This window comes from Dermacentor andersoni, chromosome 6 (assembly GCF_023375885.2).
Source record: "Dermacentor andersoni chromosome 6, qqDerAnde1_hic_scaffold, whole genome shotgun sequence".
In the NCBI taxonomy this organism is placed as follows: domain Eukaryota; kingdom Metazoa; phylum Arthropoda; class Arachnida; order Ixodida; family Ixodidae; genus Dermacentor; species Dermacentor andersoni.
This window is the reverse complement of record NC_092819.1, coordinates 145,319,107-145,337,535: the sequence shown is the minus strand read 5'-3', so window position 1 is coordinate 145,337,535 and position 18,429 is coordinate 145,319,107. Positions and strand designations below refer to the sequence as shown.

The 18,429-nt window shown below is 44.9% G+C and overlaps 1 long non-coding RNA gene across 2 annotated transcripts; it reads left to right on the top strand.

Moving 5' to 3' along the window:
* The first annotated feature begins 8,631 nt into the window (after positions 1-8,631).
* Positions 8,632-18,055, top strand: LOC126523623 (uncharacterized). 2 transcript variants are annotated; one of them, XR_008610709.1, is made up of 3 exons: positions 8,632-8,923; positions 9,394-9,477; positions 17,904-18,055. It is a non-coding gene; the product is annotated as an uncharacterized lncRNA (long non-coding RNA). The 2 variants fall into 2 exon arrangements; XR_011895013.1 differs by lacking the exon at positions 8,632-8,923 and having other exon boundaries at positions 9,226-9,477.
* The last annotated feature ends 374 nt before the right edge of the window (positions 18,056-18,429 follow it).

Genomic DNA, 18,429 nt, shown 5'->3' with positions numbered 1-18,429 from the left:
CTGTCAGACTTCCCAGCCGTCATGAAACCTTCCAATCTTGACCTGCGAGTACGTCACAACGTCACGTATCATGTAGTCACCACAGGCGATAAGTGTTTCTTGTGGCTTGTGTCGCGAGCTACGGGCTACGAGGCTAGAAAAGAAGAGAAGAAGAATAAAAAAGAGTTTCAGCTCCTTCTCAGGTCTTTCGCTCGTTGACTCGCACATTATTGTAGTGGACCAAGCCTCGGTCCCTATGGTGAGCAACTTTCACTACGCAGTATCTCTTTTTTCATGCACACGCGAATGTCTCAAGTCCCGTTCTTTTCCTCGCTCTTTCCATGTCGCCCTCGTGACTCTCATTCCACATTTTCCAGCGTATGTTCTTTGAAAGCAGTATGCCACTCTGCGAAACCTATGTGGCTTACTCTCTCAGTCTTTGCATTAGAGAAAGAGAAGAAGCGTGTACTTCGGCGAAAACAGTGCTTGATAACTTGTGGAATGGCGTTGTTTTTGATTGTTTCTGAAACTGATAAGCATATGGAGATGTCAGGAGGAGCAACCTAATCGAAAAGGAAGGGAAAAAGATGTGCTTGCTGTATGCGTTGTTAAGCCGGCGGCGAAATGCAGAAATGCCTGTATACTGTGCATTGGGTGAACGTTTAAAAACGCCAAGTGGTCAAACTTAATCCGGAGTCCCCCACTACGGCGTGCCTCATAATCATATTGCGGTTCTGGCATGCAAAACACTAGAATATAAATTTTAATTATGAGTAAGGGTTAATGTCGAGCGCCTCAGCAACGTGCGGCTTGAAGATAATATTTTGGTGTTCAAAAACGCTGGAAATAATTGACAACAAATGATTCGGGACTGATAGAGTCTGAAGACGAGTCTGTCCGCGTTACCAGGGCTGTTTTTTTACCACGGACTGGGGACTTGAGCAGAAAATTTGTAAGAGTATGTTTGGATATAACGTCGAGAAGATGAAGCTAACGATCAATAGCCTAGTAAGTGAACGAGAATTGATGATTGGTATCAAGCCTCCAGAGTCAGTAAACCGCACGTTTATCCAGGTCAATTACTGACAGGGCACTTTAATCATCAGAAGGCTCTTGCAGAATAAAAATGGGTTGGAGCGTAGACGGCAGGCATTATCAAGTCATTGCCGGCGGGTTACCAATATTCGATATTACTGCATTCTTGCACTACAAAGGCGTGGGGCAAGAACTTGTAGTCCGTTAACGATAAGACTTGAGATGAGACATTAGAAATTAAGGACTACGCAGCGAGCGATTCATGAAAAATGTTAAACGTAGCTTTAATAGGTAGGAAGATAGTGGTGTGGATTAGACACCAAACGGGGGCAGCCGAAATTCTAGGCAACATTAAGAGGAAGAAATAAGGCCATGCAGGCTATATAATGTGTAGGTGGAACAACCGGTTGTCTATGACAGAGAGTGGATGCCAAGGCAAGCGCAGTCGAGGACGGCAGATAATTAGGTGGTAATGATGAAACTGGATACGAAGCCGTATGCTGACGGTTAGCCGGAGCCAGACAATGATAACTGGAGATTCATACATTGTCGTTCAGGGGATTTAAGAATGACGACGGGATGATGATGATGATATATTATACATGCAAACGCTAAGTGCAAACTGGTCGTTTGTAGCAAGTATCATTAAAATGGCGTATCAGAGGACACGTTATTAGCTTTCTCTTCTGCCCTCCTTCACTTGTAGCCATATCATCCTAAATTCTTTGCGATGAACACTGTGTGCAGATACGTGAAACATGTTAATATGTGTTATATATTCGCCTGACGTTGCTGCCATAATCCTATTTCGAAGACTCACGTATTTCTCTCGTTCAGTGCCCACAAGTAGGCCGTTCCTCGCTCCCCCGTAAATGGGCAGCGCGTATATGCATAGTTTGCAAGTGCCATACGCGTTACTGGTGCGTTTCATATGTCTGAGGCCACGCTTTTTGTGTTTTGTCGATATTCGAAACTCCGAAACTGTAATAAAGGAAAAGCAAGTAGGCAATGAGAGCTTCCTAGCGACATGTCTTGTACAATCTGTACTAAAACTTGGTTTTAAATTTCAGATGTTCTCCGGCTTACCTTACGTAGTAGCCGCCAGAGATGTGAACAGAGACCCATTCTTCAAGTGCCTGACGGCGACACGAACCCACTTTGACGCAGATGAGCCATCGGTCACCTACCTATGGTCGCTGAACGCAGCTCAGAGTGGCGAAAAGTGAGTGGTCGTCCCAGCGTAGCAGATAACCAAAGCGATGCTTTGGCGAAATGTGCTGCATTAACAAACACTGATGCAGGCTAATGCAACATTCCGGAGCACGCGCAATTCGAGGGAGTCATGTTAGAAAAGGAGCAGACATTTGTGTGTGCTAAGACACTGCTGTTTCAGTACTGTGAACGATAGGTAACCTAGAGCATCAAGGTAGGCCTTAACCGCTGCCAACAGGAAGAACACCGATGGGGGCGAAGTGCGAAAACGCCCGTGCACTTAGTTTTAGGTGTACTTTAAAGAACCCCAGGTAGTCCAAATTACCGGAGTCCGCCAATACGGCGTGCCTCACAATTAGAAAGTGGTTTTGGGACGTGAAACCCCATTATTTGATTTTTTTATAAAGAAAGAAAACTTACATTCTGTAGTTTATCGTGCGAAAACTGCAATGTGATTATGAGTAACTACATATTGGGAGACTCCAGGATAGTGTGGACTACCTGCAATTCTTCACCGAGCATCCAATGCCCGATACACGACCGTTCTTGTAGCCTACCCCCGTCGGAATGCGGCCGCGACAGCCTCGAGGTAAGCGCGGAATTCACACCTACAGCACGTGCACTCTCGCTATGCGGCAGCGAGATGCGATATGGGCGGTCAACAAAGCTTCACTATGTCTGCACACGTTGTAGGCTGCCGGAAAAGGATGCAGCTCAAGAATTAGAGAAAAAGACAGCTGTATGATTAGAATGATATAGAAGTCGGTTTAAAGAGCATTCCTTTAGCCAAATATTCTGCCCTAGTGGCAGTGGGCAAATGAAAATGCTGTGCATCATCGGTGACAACAAGGACAAAGGAAAGAGGGGAAGCACGTAAGGAGCAAGTCTTCTATAAAACTGTAGATTCCAGACCTGCATTGCTTATTGGACGGCCTAGGCTACCATCAAACTAGACGTTTAATGTCCCTTCAAAGCCAAAGTACAACGTGCTTTAATATGTATGATTGTTGAGATGTAGAAGATAAGATGTCATTAATGTTTTTTTTTTCAAGTTAGTGCAAACCACCCATTGTAGTCGTAAGTGGTGCATTGTTTTGGGTCTCTTGGCAGTGCTCAGTATGCATACTGGTTTCTTCGCATTTAGTGTGCCTAACGACGTGTACATAGCACTCCAAGCCTAAGGCTATGCAGAAGAGTGGGACTGCTTTGCTAGAATTTGGGTGGTAGAATTATGACAGCTCGTGGCTGAGGCTCATGGCGGAAACCCATGCTATGACAATTACTTGGTTGATCACAAAGTTTTTCTCCTGCTTTTTGTGTTACCTCCGGGAGAAGACAACTGGCGTCCGGTATTGCAAAGGGGATAATGTGCACCGGCAGTGAATCGCAGACATCGGTTTTCGGCTCGGTGTAATCGAAGTACTTTACATAGTGACAACTTACGATTTGTACTATGGCGATACTTGTTTTTCTCAGTTAGTAAATGCAATTAGGCAGTATGGAACTCGCAATAAAAGTAGCTTTCTTTCTTCACATATGCAAGCACGTGCAGTGCTCATTTTGCACCACTGAATAACGTCCACGCTTCAGAAAGCTGTTACATATTATCGAGAACGGCACCTCTGATTGTCACAAGTTCACTTTACGTCTGCTTCGTTGAAGGTGAAATTGTCAAATCATACAATGTGCCGCACGACAACCGGAGCTGATGCAGGTAAGAGGAAGCTGTCTGTAAATAGTTTTTTACATGTATGCGCATGAATAACTTAGCCATAATATTTGGATATTTGTTCAGGCGTGAGTTGTTTGAGACCAATGGCATTGTTATCCGCAATTTTTTTCGGATTCTACTAGTAGTGAGCCAGAGTGAGGGACGCGGCGAGGAGTGGGATGAGTGCGTCGTCTGCTAGCATGAGGGCATTGAATCCTTCTTTTAGGTGGCGCTCGTTAGCGTGTATGGAAATACCGACAGGCATATGGCATTTGTTACGCGCACAAACACTGCAAGATCAGGCGCAAGGACACTTTAATGGCTTCGCAGGACAGAACAACATGCAATGAAGTCACCCGAGCATTCTCTTTTGTTCCATGAGTTCATATTCAACTTGAAAAAAGGCAACTTCAAAAATATTTGCGCTGCGAACGATTCGTAGCAATTTGTAGGCGGTATGATGTGCAAAATACAACACGAGTAGAGGCACCACCTTCTTGAAGAAGTTTGTAAGCGCCAAAAATACCTATAATTCCATCTTCGACGGAGCTATCTGTACATTGAAGAGAATGTTTGGACTGCAAGACACGATATGCAAAACCCGCCCCAGCACTTCTCGACAAACCTCATTTGACCGAACATATCTGACGTCGGAATAGTATAGCATTAAGGTGTCCACATGCGGACTCGTCACATGATTCCTGCCGCCCTCCTATTCACTCACCATCAACGCGCCTTTCAGCTTTAACAGCGCTACTAAAGGGAGCTCGTCCATCATGGTTGTGGCATGCCAGATATGTAGGAAAAATTCTCCACGGCATTTTGCAGACCGTCTATTGGTCAATGACGGTGTGCAAATGGCCACATTGAAGTGCGTTGAGGTCCTCTAAAGAGGCTGCTGTAGAGGCTATTCACTCCGCCCACTTGGGCGCCACGGTATTTGCTGCTTGCCTCAGTTGGCCTCCATGGCCTCCGCTTACGACGCAGCAGCACATGACGCCGGCCTGGCGCAGCAATACAGGGTTTTAGCGACTGTCGTGCACAACGAGTGTGTCAAGGACACAGTGCTTTTGCCAAATCTTTTGGGGACATACAAATGTCGCATATGAATTATTCCGAGCTCCTGACATCCTGTCCAAAAACACACAGATACTAGCACATGATCATAGTGTGCAGATATATATACATACTAGCGCCATCTGTTTCTCATGAATTAATGAGACATTTGACGCCAATCGTGCTGTGGTAAGCTGATTCATTTTTGCCGCTGATTCATCGGCAAAAACAGGCCTGCGTCAGCAAACCTAACGTATCTTTGACGGCAAAAGAAAAAGTGTCATCGCGCATGGGCTTTAGTGATTGATCATGTAGCACGTGTCTTTTTGCATATATATTTGTGTCCTCCTGAGAATAAAGCAAGTTGATGTCTAGCGTTCAGTGTGTCTTTTTTCATGTTCCTGTCCGTGTCCTTTTCTACGCGCTAGTGCGATGTCCCCTTATATGAATAACAACCGACTAGCCCAGCTTTCTATCTTAAATGCCTTAAACGCTCATGTCGCCCAGTACCGGGAGTGACATATTAAACAAAAGGCCAGAATAGCTTGTGAATGCAGTGGTGGAGTAATGCATGGTAATGAAGTTTCTCCCCAACAAAGGCCTGAAATCGACGGGAGTTTAAAGTAAACTTCAAGCTCGGCGCAGTGGTGAGATGCTAAGGTGCAGCACAATATTTGAAGGGTGCAAGCGATTACGAGACAGCTGTACGTCACTGGAATACTCCTCGGCAGCGAAGCTAATGGCGACGACTTTTGTAGATAAAAGCGGTATCATTTATGTTCATTTCCTTCCCATTGATGAGACCGCCAAAACCGAGCACTGCTGGGCGGTTTGTCAGCATGTGAACAACACTCGGGTCGATGCACAACGATTAGGTCGAACAGGCTGTCCGTTCATGGCTGCGACCCGAGTATACTTGTTATGCTGCTGACACTCATGCGCTGCTGAAAGGTTGCGATAAGTGCGCAAGTTTCAAGGGATAATACCTAGATCAATGGAATCGTTTCGAATCATCTACTCAGATTTCGTGTTCCTGAAACACAAAATATTCACGGAAGATTACAATACTCCCTAATGCAAAATTTGAGTGCAGCTCTATAGGTCTTGTCATTTCGCAAACTAGTGAGGCAAAGAATTTGATCGATACATGCAGCAGAGTCGGCAATTGTAGAAAATCTGACCTGCGGTACAATAACGTCGTCCTTTATACTTGGCTCGTAGAAGGTTCCAGTGTAATCGCTGTTGCCGATTCGCTTCCAGAAAGTACTACACCATTCGCGTCGCGCATACAACCACATTGCAACACAAGTACAAACCATGACAATCAAAACAAGCGCAAATGAGACCAAACCAAAGAAACCAAACAAGCGCGAGCAGGTGCTTGCGCGAGCAGACAATAGTACGAAGAGAGCACTTCTGCAGAGACCACATACGAGTACGTACCGAGCAGTAGGGCGGGTCCAACAAGTTTGCAGCGCGCACGTCACTGAAGGGGACCACTCTCATTCGTGTCCGCTATTCGCGGCTCGCTTCCTTCATCTGGCGCTCCCCGTTCACTCTTTCATCGTTCGCTGTTGTGCTCGTTCTTCGCTTACACCGCCGCCGCGCCGACGCTCACGGCAGGAACGGGCCATTAAGAACTGCGCTCTAAAAGGCTGGCTTCAACTTGGAGCCCAAGGTACTTTCAGTCACTGTATTAGTTCAGGGATAATATCATTTGCTCATCGTTCTTTCTTTATTGAATGCCAGCGAGAAGCCATAAGTAGGCTTTATTTTGTTATGGCCATCTGGTGAGTATTTTGTTATGGCCACGCTAATCACGGATCGTTGGAGATTTGCGCATGACAATTTGCATGGGATTTTGCGCGCCACGAGATACTGAGAATGGCGGTGCTTGTGCAAGCACTTGGTGTAGCGGATGCAGGCAGCATACCAAAACAGTTTTTTTATAGCGAAGCTGTATGTGGCTAGCCCCTTTTTGTGTCCATCCGTCCGTCTGTAGGTCGCCTGTACCCCGAAAACTACTCCCGCACAACCCCATGCGCATGCGCGAAAAAATTAAAGAAAGAGAGGTGCGCGATTAGCCAACGCCACCTAGATAACACAAGGCCTGCTTACTTCCATCCATGACCTCACGCTACCTGGCCCTAAATTTCCACTGACAAAGCTGGCGTGATGAAAGGGCTGACGTCACAATCCCTTCTGCCTACTCGGGAGCATCCCCATCAGACTTTATGGCAATCGGCCCAGGTAACGTGACGTCTTGGATCAATGTGAAAATGCCTTGTGCTATCTAGGTGCTGTTAGATTAGCTACGCCAGTAGTGACGTCATTTCTCTCCGTCGTAGCGGAGAGCGCGCGCAGCAGTTTCTCTCCGGCTCCGAAATGGGTAGACCAGGCGTCATGCGCACTCTTAGGATAAGGCAGCTTCCGACCAGAAACGCCGCGAGCTGAACCGGGCACAAGCTCGCCTACGCCGTGCCGATGCTGCAGCGCGGACCCAAGAACAGGCTCGTGCAGCCGAGCGCAAGCAACAACTGCGTACCGAGGACCCAGCAGCCTACCAAGCCATCGTTTAATGAACCGTCGGGAGTAACCCAGTGATAAACACCGGGGCCGCACGTTTCGGCTTCGCTGGTTGACCACGTGTACGGAATGCTTGGGCCGTGATTTTGAGATGACGCCAATAGCTGAGGAACTAGCACTCAAGTGATACGGCGCTGTATCCTCTCAGTTCCTGATGCTGTCGCAGTAAATGATTTCGAGGACGGAGAAATTCCTGCAGTTTGCTGACTTTTCTTCAACTTGCCTACAATTCGAACAGATTGCAGTGACCTATCAGCTGCTGTCCGTGAAACCGCTAATTGAGTACCTTCCCCATTGCTCGTCTGTCCACAATGCAGTGAAGGCACGTGTTTGACTTTTCCGGGCATGCGGCCTCTGTGAACGACTTTGACTGCGGGGTGTTGTCTACGCACACACACGCAATCGCCATGTCTCTCCTTCCCTTCGGTCTCTCCTCTGTCTATTCTCGAGTTTCTCTCTCGCAGCAGAAATGTAGTTCACGAGAGGCTCTTCGGGTTAACATGGCCTTGGCCTTTTCTCGTCCCTTCTGTAGCTCGATGACACAGCGGCCGCATTTCGATGGGGGTGAAATGCGAAAACACCCGTGCCCTTAGTTTTAGCCGCATGTTGAAGAAACCCTGGTGGTCGAAATTTTCCGGAATCCCACACTACCGCGAGGCTCATAATGAGATAGTGGTTTTGGCACGTAAAACCCCATAGTTTATTTTACTGGTTTATTGATGACATCATCTTCCATATCTATTTCTTTACTTACGGGTACTTTGCCATAGGTACGCAGTCGGGAAGTTGCTAAAATGTATTCCGACAGCATTACGCCTGTTGTTTCTTCATTTTGGCGACAATATGCGACAATGCCAATCAAGATGGATTAACTTATCTATCATAAGGCAAATGGCTACACAAAAAAGAAATAACAGCAAGATGTCAAAAGAGACATACACAACATGATCATTATGCTATTCTCGTGCGTCTAATTACGTTTTAATTACGCGTGTCAATGTATCATGCAATTATAGCGTACTCAGTACGCAGTAAGACTGATGTGCGCGTCGTATTACGTTTTCATTACGCGCGTCAAAATGTCCGGTAATATGAGACCTCAACGTACATCTTTTGCAAAACTATAAATCACCAACTTAGAGAAGTTGGTGATTCCTTCCATCACCCCTAGAAGCGCACAATTCGATTCATTGCTATCCTATTTTTATCGCTGCGAAATGCACTGTTCGGGTGAAGTAAGTGCAGGAAATTATTTCTTTTCTATATTCTTTTACAGGAAGAACATTCCACTTCACTTCACAGCCACCGATCGTCCCGACATACTAAATCTCGTAGTGGACTCTGGTGAGTGAAAAAAAAATGAGAAAGCTGCAACGACTGCACAAGTTCCTGCCTTATGTTTGTGCGCATCAGTAATAATAATTGAGTTATTTAAGTAATTAATCTTCAAAGTACATCGGCTGGCTACTATGCAAGCATTTTTGTTGACGCTTCGCAAGTTATCCTTCCCAACCTGTTGAATCTTGTTGAATATCCTTAAATACATTGGCGACAGTCCCAAAAATAAAAGAGTTCCAATTCAATGATTTGTGGTATATTACGCAGCGCATGCAGGTTAAATACATGGCATGAATGACTGTGGCCGCTCTATCTAAATGTTTACAGGCGCTTCGACAAGTCTACATTATGCCGAAATATTCCTCAAAACTAGACCGTAGCGAATCAATATGTATCGCTCTGGCAAGTGCATTAGTTCATGTTTGAGTAGACTGAATGAATGACGTCTTTAACTGAGGGAACATTTTACTTCGTAGACACCAGTCATCCTGACTTCGCCCGATTTCCGTACACCGACTACGCTACCTGTGGCGTCATGGAAACTCACTATTTCGGATATCGTAAGCAGCAAGTTTAATTTATTTACTTTCATAGAAAAACATTTGATTTCTGATATTCGGTCTGGCGTGTTCACAGGCTTGTCTTCACCTTCAAGTATCCCGTTCATTATCCAAAATACTGGGCTATTCTTAATACGCTGCCTAAAACTGTACTACTCGTAAAAAAATTGACGTTCGCAAAGAGTGCTTCTTCAGTAACCCTCAACTGTCTTTTAGTGTAAGTCTGTACCATAAGCGCCGACAATACCCGCTTTGCTATTCCGAAAAGGACTTCTTCTTAGACAGGTTGGTGCTTAGATTTTCTAAGTATACTTGATTGTGGCCTAAATACGTTTCGTGCAAAGGGGACGGAAAAAGAAAGACAGCGACGAATTCAGTTTCACCACTCTTCATGACAGTTATCAATAAAGATCATTGTCATCTTTCTTTTTTTAGAATACTTTTTTATTTCGCTTCAACGTGCTTTCTGCGTCAGACTACAATATCACTGCCGACTACGTGAACCTTCATTTAAAGTGGCGTAACTATTTTCAACGTCTGATACAAACTCCCTCAAATATATTCGTGCTTTTTCTGTAAATTTCAATCTGAAGATTTAATTTACCAGTCATTCACGATTAATTAGTTTTTGGTTCCTATTAGTTCTATCGAAAGTTGGTTAATTTTCCAAACCGTGACTTCCTACTGCTGCCTTTTCTAGGTGTTTTGCTAGACAGACAAACACGATTTTTCTTTTGTTTTTTCTATCATTCTTGGTTATTGCTGCCAGAATTCGACTGGAACGCCGAGTGCGGTCTGGTTCAATAGAACCGTTACGTAATTCATGGAAGCCACTATCAGCGGCCGCAGTGTCGGATGTACACCGACACTGTGGCCGCTTATAGTGGCCCCCAGTATGAGGTGAAGTGCTGCAGCTGTTGCATGCAAGGAATTTGCTAAGTTTCAGCGAGCAAGAATGCGTCACGAAGAGAGTTTCGTAGGGTACCCCCACTCTGCATAGGCTGTAGGTTCGGGTGCTTTCCAAGTACCCTGCATGCTAATTTTGTTCAGTTCGGTATTTCCTCATGTGGTCGTTCACAGTGCATGGACTGGCCTGTGTTTGTTCTTAACCCTCACGGCATCCTTCTGGTTTCGGATTTGATGTTTTACGGTCACGACTGCGTGATCTAGGGTGCCGAAGGACCACGGGTGCTTCGCACATTCCACACGCATCCGAAGGTATGCTCGTTTTGGTCCAGCCTATCATGCGGCTAAGTTGTTGCTCTTGCCAATGCGGCTCTTACTAAAAAATTCAATGTAGTATATAACTACGAATTACAAAATTTGAAGAACCTGTCATTGTAATAAAATCGCGACAAAAGAAAACGCCCCATAACTAAAACAGAAATACTGTTAGACCGTTAAAGGAAGACAACGTCCTCAATAACGTCGCTACGACACAATGTTGCAAATTTAGGGATGTAGAAATAACGAGAACGCACGTCCTCCTATAGTCACACCGAATTACAGATGTTTGCGAGTGGCGCTTAAGCTTATACTGGTTGCGTTCAGCGTTTTCTCTCTTTTTAGTACTCAGCGCCATCACGTCAATTCATTGAAAAAAATAATTTGAGGCCACCAATGTAGCACCCCTAACTAGACGGTTGTAGAAAAGACATAATTTTAGTAAAATAGGTGTCATCTGCCATTTAAGCTAACCTCTTCGCCCTCCCTCTTCCCTAGCACCTTTTCGTCTTCTTTCGTGCATACATACAGCTTCACTCTGCGGGCTTCTTTTGATTACACCTCCTGGTGTAATACTTTAATGTATTCCCGCCAATAGAAGTATACTCCGTTTGACACGAGACTCCTGTGAACCAGTCGTTCTTCAATATTCCAAGCTGGGACGCGTTCTTAACCACTTAAAATGGCCCATAAAATTTTGAAATAGAAGGTACAGCTGCTTTCCTTGCAAGGACATAGTCTTCAGGTAGTATGTCAGTATCCTCCTATCAATGTTTCCCTTCATGCGGCGCTTGCAAACCTCCTGTTCTTTTACATTTTTCTCGATTTCAGTGAAATCGAGGTTTTCTAGAAGGCCCAGCTCACGATCTGCAGGAAGTCTGGGCGCTGTGCCCAAAGTGGCAAAACGGGGACTGTAGCCTAAATCAGTGGTGTACAATCTGTTGTGATGTCTCACATGGGCCTCGAGGCAGCACTTGATGCCCTGTGCCCACTATGATAACTTCTCATTTCGGAAAGCCGGCCCGTTGTGGCAGACCAGCATCTTCATGTGTTCAGAACATTCAGCCCTGCAGAGATCAGTAAAGCTGTTTGCGTCGTCTTTACCAGCTTTAGCCGCAGTTGTTCTTGGGCAATCGTCAACGGAAAGCAGTAAAAGTTGCGTTGGTTTGACTCCTTCTTCCTTCTTTTTGAGCTCCAAGAAGCCGAAATCAATTACTTCGAACGGGACACCTGAGTATTCAGGGCTTGTCATAACGTCTGCCGATTCCTTGAATTTACCTTTGTTCACCTGGCAAAGGTGGCATGTGCGGATGTAAATGCTGATGTGGTTTTTCATGCCCAACCATGTGACTCTCATGAGCAATTTCTTATACGTGCGCCAGAAACCATCATGTCCGCCTTATTCAAGAGTGTTGTAGTACAGATGAAGAATCCTTTATAATTGGTGGTACATGATACTTTCCATTGACAAACTGGAGATCTTCTGTACGTTCCCACAGCGTAATAGGATTCATTACTTCTGGATTCTCAGTTGATTCGTGTGGAAGTAATCTTGATAGTGCGTCAGCATCACTAAGGAGCGGGCCAGGATGGTGCGAAATCGCGAAATATCAAACTATTGCAGAAAGTTCACCCATCTGTCAAAGCAGCCTGTCGGCAGGGTCGTGCTCAGAAGCTGAGTTAGTGCTTGAGGGTCTGTGGAAAGCATGAATTTGGCAACTTGCAGCTAAGTACGAAAGTACTGTACAAAATTAAGGCTACCAGAGCTTGCTTTTCTGTGGTGGAGTAATTGATTTCAGCGGGTTCCAACGTATAGCTATAGTACCCGAAACGTGGTGTTTCATTTGAACAGTTTGGTTTGAGAGTTTCGGGTACAGACCTGCACTGGTAGCATAGTGTGATACGTCCGTTTTCAGCTCGAAAGGCAGAGAAAAATCCGGTATTCGCCAGATGGGTACGAAAATATTAGGTTTACCAACTCACAACAGGCACCTTCGCACTCGTCGTCCCATTTAAAAGGTACGTCTTTCTGGGTTAACCTATTGAGGCCACTTGTTTTCAGTGCATAATCTTTGCTAAACGCCCTGAAGTGTCCTGGTATGCAATAATACATGTGGGTAGGGCACGTCATAAGGCTTTATCAGCACGCAGATTCTCTCTACCGATTTTCGCTTATTGCTTTTATTGTGTCCATCAAAAACCCTACCAATAAATACTATTTTATCTTGAAAGAACGCGCTTTTCTTGAAGTTGGCATTGAGTTGGTCAAAGCTGAGATTATGTTGAACTTTTCAAAGACGACTACGGTGCTCCACCTCTATAGATGATGATGTCCGTCGATGTACACGTTTTGAAATCTGTCCAAGTAAGGTTTTATAATGCCAGTCATAATCTTCTGAAACCACGCAGGGGAGATTTTCCAACCAAATGGTAGCCCGTTATACTCAAACGAGTTAAAGTGGGTTACGAACGTGGCATATTTTTCGCATCTTCACTTGGTATAGTCTGGTAAAAGCCCTTGCAGAGAGCTATTCTTGAAAAACAATACCAACCACCAGTTTGTTCCATGATGTCAGTTATCGGCGTTCATTCAGTCTGACGATTGAAAGCCCAGTGTGAGTACAGTGGCGGAGTGTTCCGTCTTCTTTCGGTGAAATAGTTATGGGAGAAGTAAATGGGGATACAGAAGGCTGCGTGATAACTACGTCCAATATTTCTTGCAACTCTTTCTTCAGTCACACCTTCTTATCTCTGACATATTACAAGAGGCTCTACGGACCAGTGTTTTATCTGCGAGCACTAAAGGAACGGTATTTGATTTCATCGCTGCAGGATACCTCCCCATGCGTGTAAGCTCTGGGTATTTTGTCTTGATGTCTTTGGGGTTGAAAATCAGCCTTGATACGCTAGGTTCTCCACCAGGATCTTCTGTTCTTATGTTGTCTTCGGTCATTAGTTTGCCATCCCAATAGAGCTTTATCTTAGGTTTTTTTTTTTATGTGTGGGTGGGACAAAAGAAATCATAGGCGACATTGGTAATTGTTAATCCATCATTGATAATAGAACGTCCTTGGAATTCAATAGCCAGGGTTATCCATCCGCTATGCATAGTCACTGTCCGCCCGTTGGTTTGGACACGTAATGTTCTACCAGCAGCAGAGGACCGGCATCCACTCGACTATTGTTGATAATTGATATACAAGCCGCACTGTGAACGAGGGCTTTCACTCCAATGCCATCTACCTTAATGGGGGCATAGAGTAAGCTTGAAGACACCAAATACACGGTCTCACTGTATCTCTTATTCGCGGACTTGTCATCAGCGGCGCTCAATTTATATGGAAGTAGCGTGTCGTGAGCTACGGTAACTGGTCTTTCATCATCATTACAGTCCTAATCGACGCTTCCTTTGGGTTTGTTTATGAAGCTATCATAGCACTGAGATGATGGCAACGACTCCGGGTGTTCACTCAGCTTATGAGAATGAAGTTCTATTCTGCCACTTAGCTGTCTTGTCAATGTAATTGTTGGCACTGAGGTCTGTAGAAAGCCCAGAAGATTATCAAATGTTCGTGGACCTTTGAGCTTAACTTAACTACGGATGTTGATCCACAACGCCTGGGTTACTAAAGCTTCAACTGCAGGAGACGGCAGCTTCGGTTCTGCAGAATACAACAGGCGACTCGTCTCAATACAGTACTCAAGCAGAGGACCACGTCTATATCTCAACACTAGGGCAATATCCCATTTTCTACTGCATTGCCCTGGAAAGCGGCAAAAAAGTTGCTTTTCCACAGTTCCCAGCATGTTAGTCCATGATCCATGAATTGCACATCATAAGATTTTCTGTCGACATCACCCGAATAGCGGTGCATATTCAAAATATTTGTGTCTTCGGATTGCCACATATTCTTGCCACAGGCGTACTCGAAAAACCACAGCCAGTAGTGCGCACTATGCGAGACTCCTTCAAAAGCATCCGGCTCACCAATACATCCTGCAAATTTCTTCTTGATTAAGCGGCTAGGCAAATGCAAGCATTATTTCACTCTGTTAAATCATGTGCCCTCGCACTTGTTCTATAATAGTCAAGACCAGGCTAACTTCTTTGGCAGATGGTCCCTGTTTGAGGGTACCATGGTGTATGGGTTTCAGGACGAGTTCGCTCAGTGACTGGAGCTGTAGATTCACTGTCACCGATCCCGTTTGCGCCAGCGCTAGGCGGCTGATTGCAGCTTCTTGCAGCACCACGTTAATTAGACCGGTAGAACTAACTTCGCGATGAAGGTCCGTCACTGGCTCACTGTGCACTTGGTATCGGGTGAAAACAACAAGCTCCGATAACGCCTGGTCCACGAAAAATGTCACCCACATGTTTGTTCTACACGAGCTTTCGGCTGCGGCAAAATCTAGCGTTCTTATCTAGAGCGGCTGTAGAAAAGACAATCTCAGTGAGACGGGTGTCGTCCACCATTTCATCTTCCTTCTTCTTGCCTTAAACGAGAATAAAGGGGGTTAACCGAGAGGCCCGATTTTTATTAGTCATATCATAAGAAGCCAACGAACACTGACACTTAGAACAACAAAGGGAAAATTACTTGTGTATAATAAATGAAATAAAGAAGCGATAAATTATTGGAAATGAAAGCGGATGGAAAAACAACTTGCCGCAGGTGGGGAACGATCCCATAACCTTCGAATTTCGCGTGCGATGCTCTACCAATTGCGCTACCGCGGCGCCGCTTCCCCGTCCACATTCTTGGGTATTTATGTTTCCTTGTAGAAGCCTGGGAGTGTTAGCCAGGGCCACCACTCATAGACCTTGGCGGTTGACGTCAAACATCCTTTCTGACGAACGCGTTACGAAAACGTGATCTTTTTGGGTGAAGGCAACCGGTCAATAAACCCACACATGCTACCTGAGGGCATCACTGTTGCCAGATTCGAGACCATCGTTGTGTAATAAACGAGGAGAAAGGGGGTTAACCAAGAGGCCTGATTTTTATTAGTCATATCATAAGAAGCCAACAAACACTGACACCAGCGACAACATAAGGGAAATGACTTGTGATTATTAAATGAAATAAAGAAACGATAAATTATTGGAAATAAAAGCGGATGAAAGAACAGCTTTCCGCAGGTGGGGAACGATCCCACCATTTTCGCACAAGTAATTTCCCTTATGTTCTCCTTGGTGTAAGTGTTTGTTGGCTTCTTATGATCCGTCTTGAGTTGTTTCCCAAACACTTACGCATACCCTCGCTTCTTTCCCTAGCCCACTTCTTCGTCTTCTTTCATGCATCAAGCACAGACATCCTTTCAGTACTCAGTTAAATTACGTCAATTCACTGAAGTAAGCAATCCGAGGACACATATGCACTTCCTATTAGTTGTGAATGCGAAAGCTTCGATGTTCAATTGAACGCCGCTGAGCGCTCTTTCGAGACATGAACTCCTGGTAGGCAAGCAAGCGCGCTGAGACGCTTGGAGTGTTTTTATTAGGCCTTACCAAGCCGTAGTTAAAACACACGCGAGAACTTGCGCGGACAAGAAGCGTGCGAATAACACAGACTTCTGAAAGCGAGAGCGGCAATGTCCTCTCCCCTTACGTAACACTTGGTACACTACTGCGGGTGTTCCTTTATTCTGGGATGTGCTCTGTCGAGGCGCGCTCGTGCAGCGTCGTCGCAGCCTAGGGGAATTTAGGTGCCATTTGGCTTGTACAAACGCCGGACGGCGGCTTTTTCGCTCAATGAGTCATTTGACGCGTACGTATGAAAAAAGTCGGCACTGCCGAAGGATTTAGAAATATTTCACGGCGCTCTGCTGTCAAATCTTTTGTCGACTTGAGAGCCACATTCCCCTGCATTTAATGCGACTCGGCCCCGAGACTTTATTCGCAGTAGATGGAGTACAAGCCTAGCACGGCGTCTAGGGAAAATCGGGAAATGGCTCCTCTCTGATGCAAAACTGAAGCCGCCAACAAAGATGAATATCACTCGAAAACACTGCGTCCCCCCTTTATGCAGCGTGCATGCCTACCGCCGCGGCGGTGCAGCTTTATTTCCAGCCATTACTATTTTTTCTTACGGCACGAGTGCAGCGGCATCAAAGCACAGTGAAAAAAAAACGCGTTACAAGCGCTTAAAATAATGTTGAATAGAAAAACGAAGATAAAGTGATATTATGAAGGGAAAGGTAGAAGGTAGGGGTTTTCACAGGCGTGCGTGTCACATTTAAAGTGCTGCTCTGCCTAGGAAGAAGCAGGAGTATTAAATGATTCCATATGCGAAAATAATTTCCAAAATGGGTAAGTAAGGCTGACACTAAATACAGGTCAGACCATGGCGACAGATTTAGCTATGTATATATCAGGAATCGAACTTTGGCGAAAGCTTTCTCCTAAAAACTGAGTCTATAGCGTACAACACAACATAAGGATAGAGTGAAAGTTGATGAAGACAGGCGCTATGCGACGAAGACAAGCGCCGGTGTTCGTCGGTTTTCACTCAGTTTTTGTTTTATATTGTGCGCTATAGATGCAGTAACGGAACGCCAGTATGTCCAAACTTACGTTATTTCAACTTTCTCCTCAATATTATTTTTAAGAGTAATTGAACAATGAGTAGAAGGCCCGTCATAGTTCTTAAGGGCAGGGTCGAGTACCTGAGCTGGTCTGACAAAACATCTACTTGGCGCTCAAGGCGGAACCTCTTATTGCGATACATGGGGCATTCAATATGTGGTCCACGGTCTCGAGGAGATAAAAAACAGTTGCAAGCTGGCCAGTTATCACAGCATAGATGACAGTGCGTATTTCGCATCGCAATAGAGTCATCCATGAAAATGGGAGTCATGGCTGAAAACCCAGTGCGAACTTCTTAGAGAGCAGTTTGATTGGTCCAGGCAAGAGGCATTTGGCACGGACTGCACCAAAATGTGGTACAACTCGGAAGGTGGCAGTGTCCGAGACGAAATAGTTCGTGAAATAATCTGAACCTACTACCTGAAGTTTGCTTGTGGCTCGTAGGGGATAATTTCTGTAGTACTGATACATAGTAGGGTAGCATTCTTTCAGCGTCGCCTTGTTCAGAACTACCAATGATCGAGAGTTGCTGCCCCACTGCGGTCCGGTTAAGTATTCGAATACATGGCTTAAAGCCGTTGTTTTCTAAACGACCTTGTGTTTTGTTTTCTTTCAGAATGCACATTGTGGGTGTCCGACGAAACCAAGGACTCAATTTCTCAAGAGTGTCTCCGGCAGTACGCCGACATCTGCGGAGAAAGTGTCTCTCTGTACGACAAAGAGATGTGCGCGAACAGCGAGCAACAATAAATTATACTGCGACGGCCAGTTATTGCCAAACGTAGATGTCTTAATTATTTATTTATTTATTTATTTATTTATTTATTTATTTATTTATTTATTTATTTATTTACTTGCAGTACCCTCAGAGTAAATATACATTATAGAGGGGAGAGGCAACATAAAGGAGGTAAAAATGATGTACAGAAAAGGCACAGTATAAGTAACAATGATATATTATGCTCGCTCACTGATTTACACATCATAATCAAAAAAAAATAATAGTGGTAGATCACCATAGAAATCTCGTGATACACTTTTCAAGAAAACAAATTGGGAATCATAGGTCATTACATACATAGCTAAGTTGCAAATATAGTATTTATAGAATGAAAAGCATATGATATATTGAACGCAAGTTT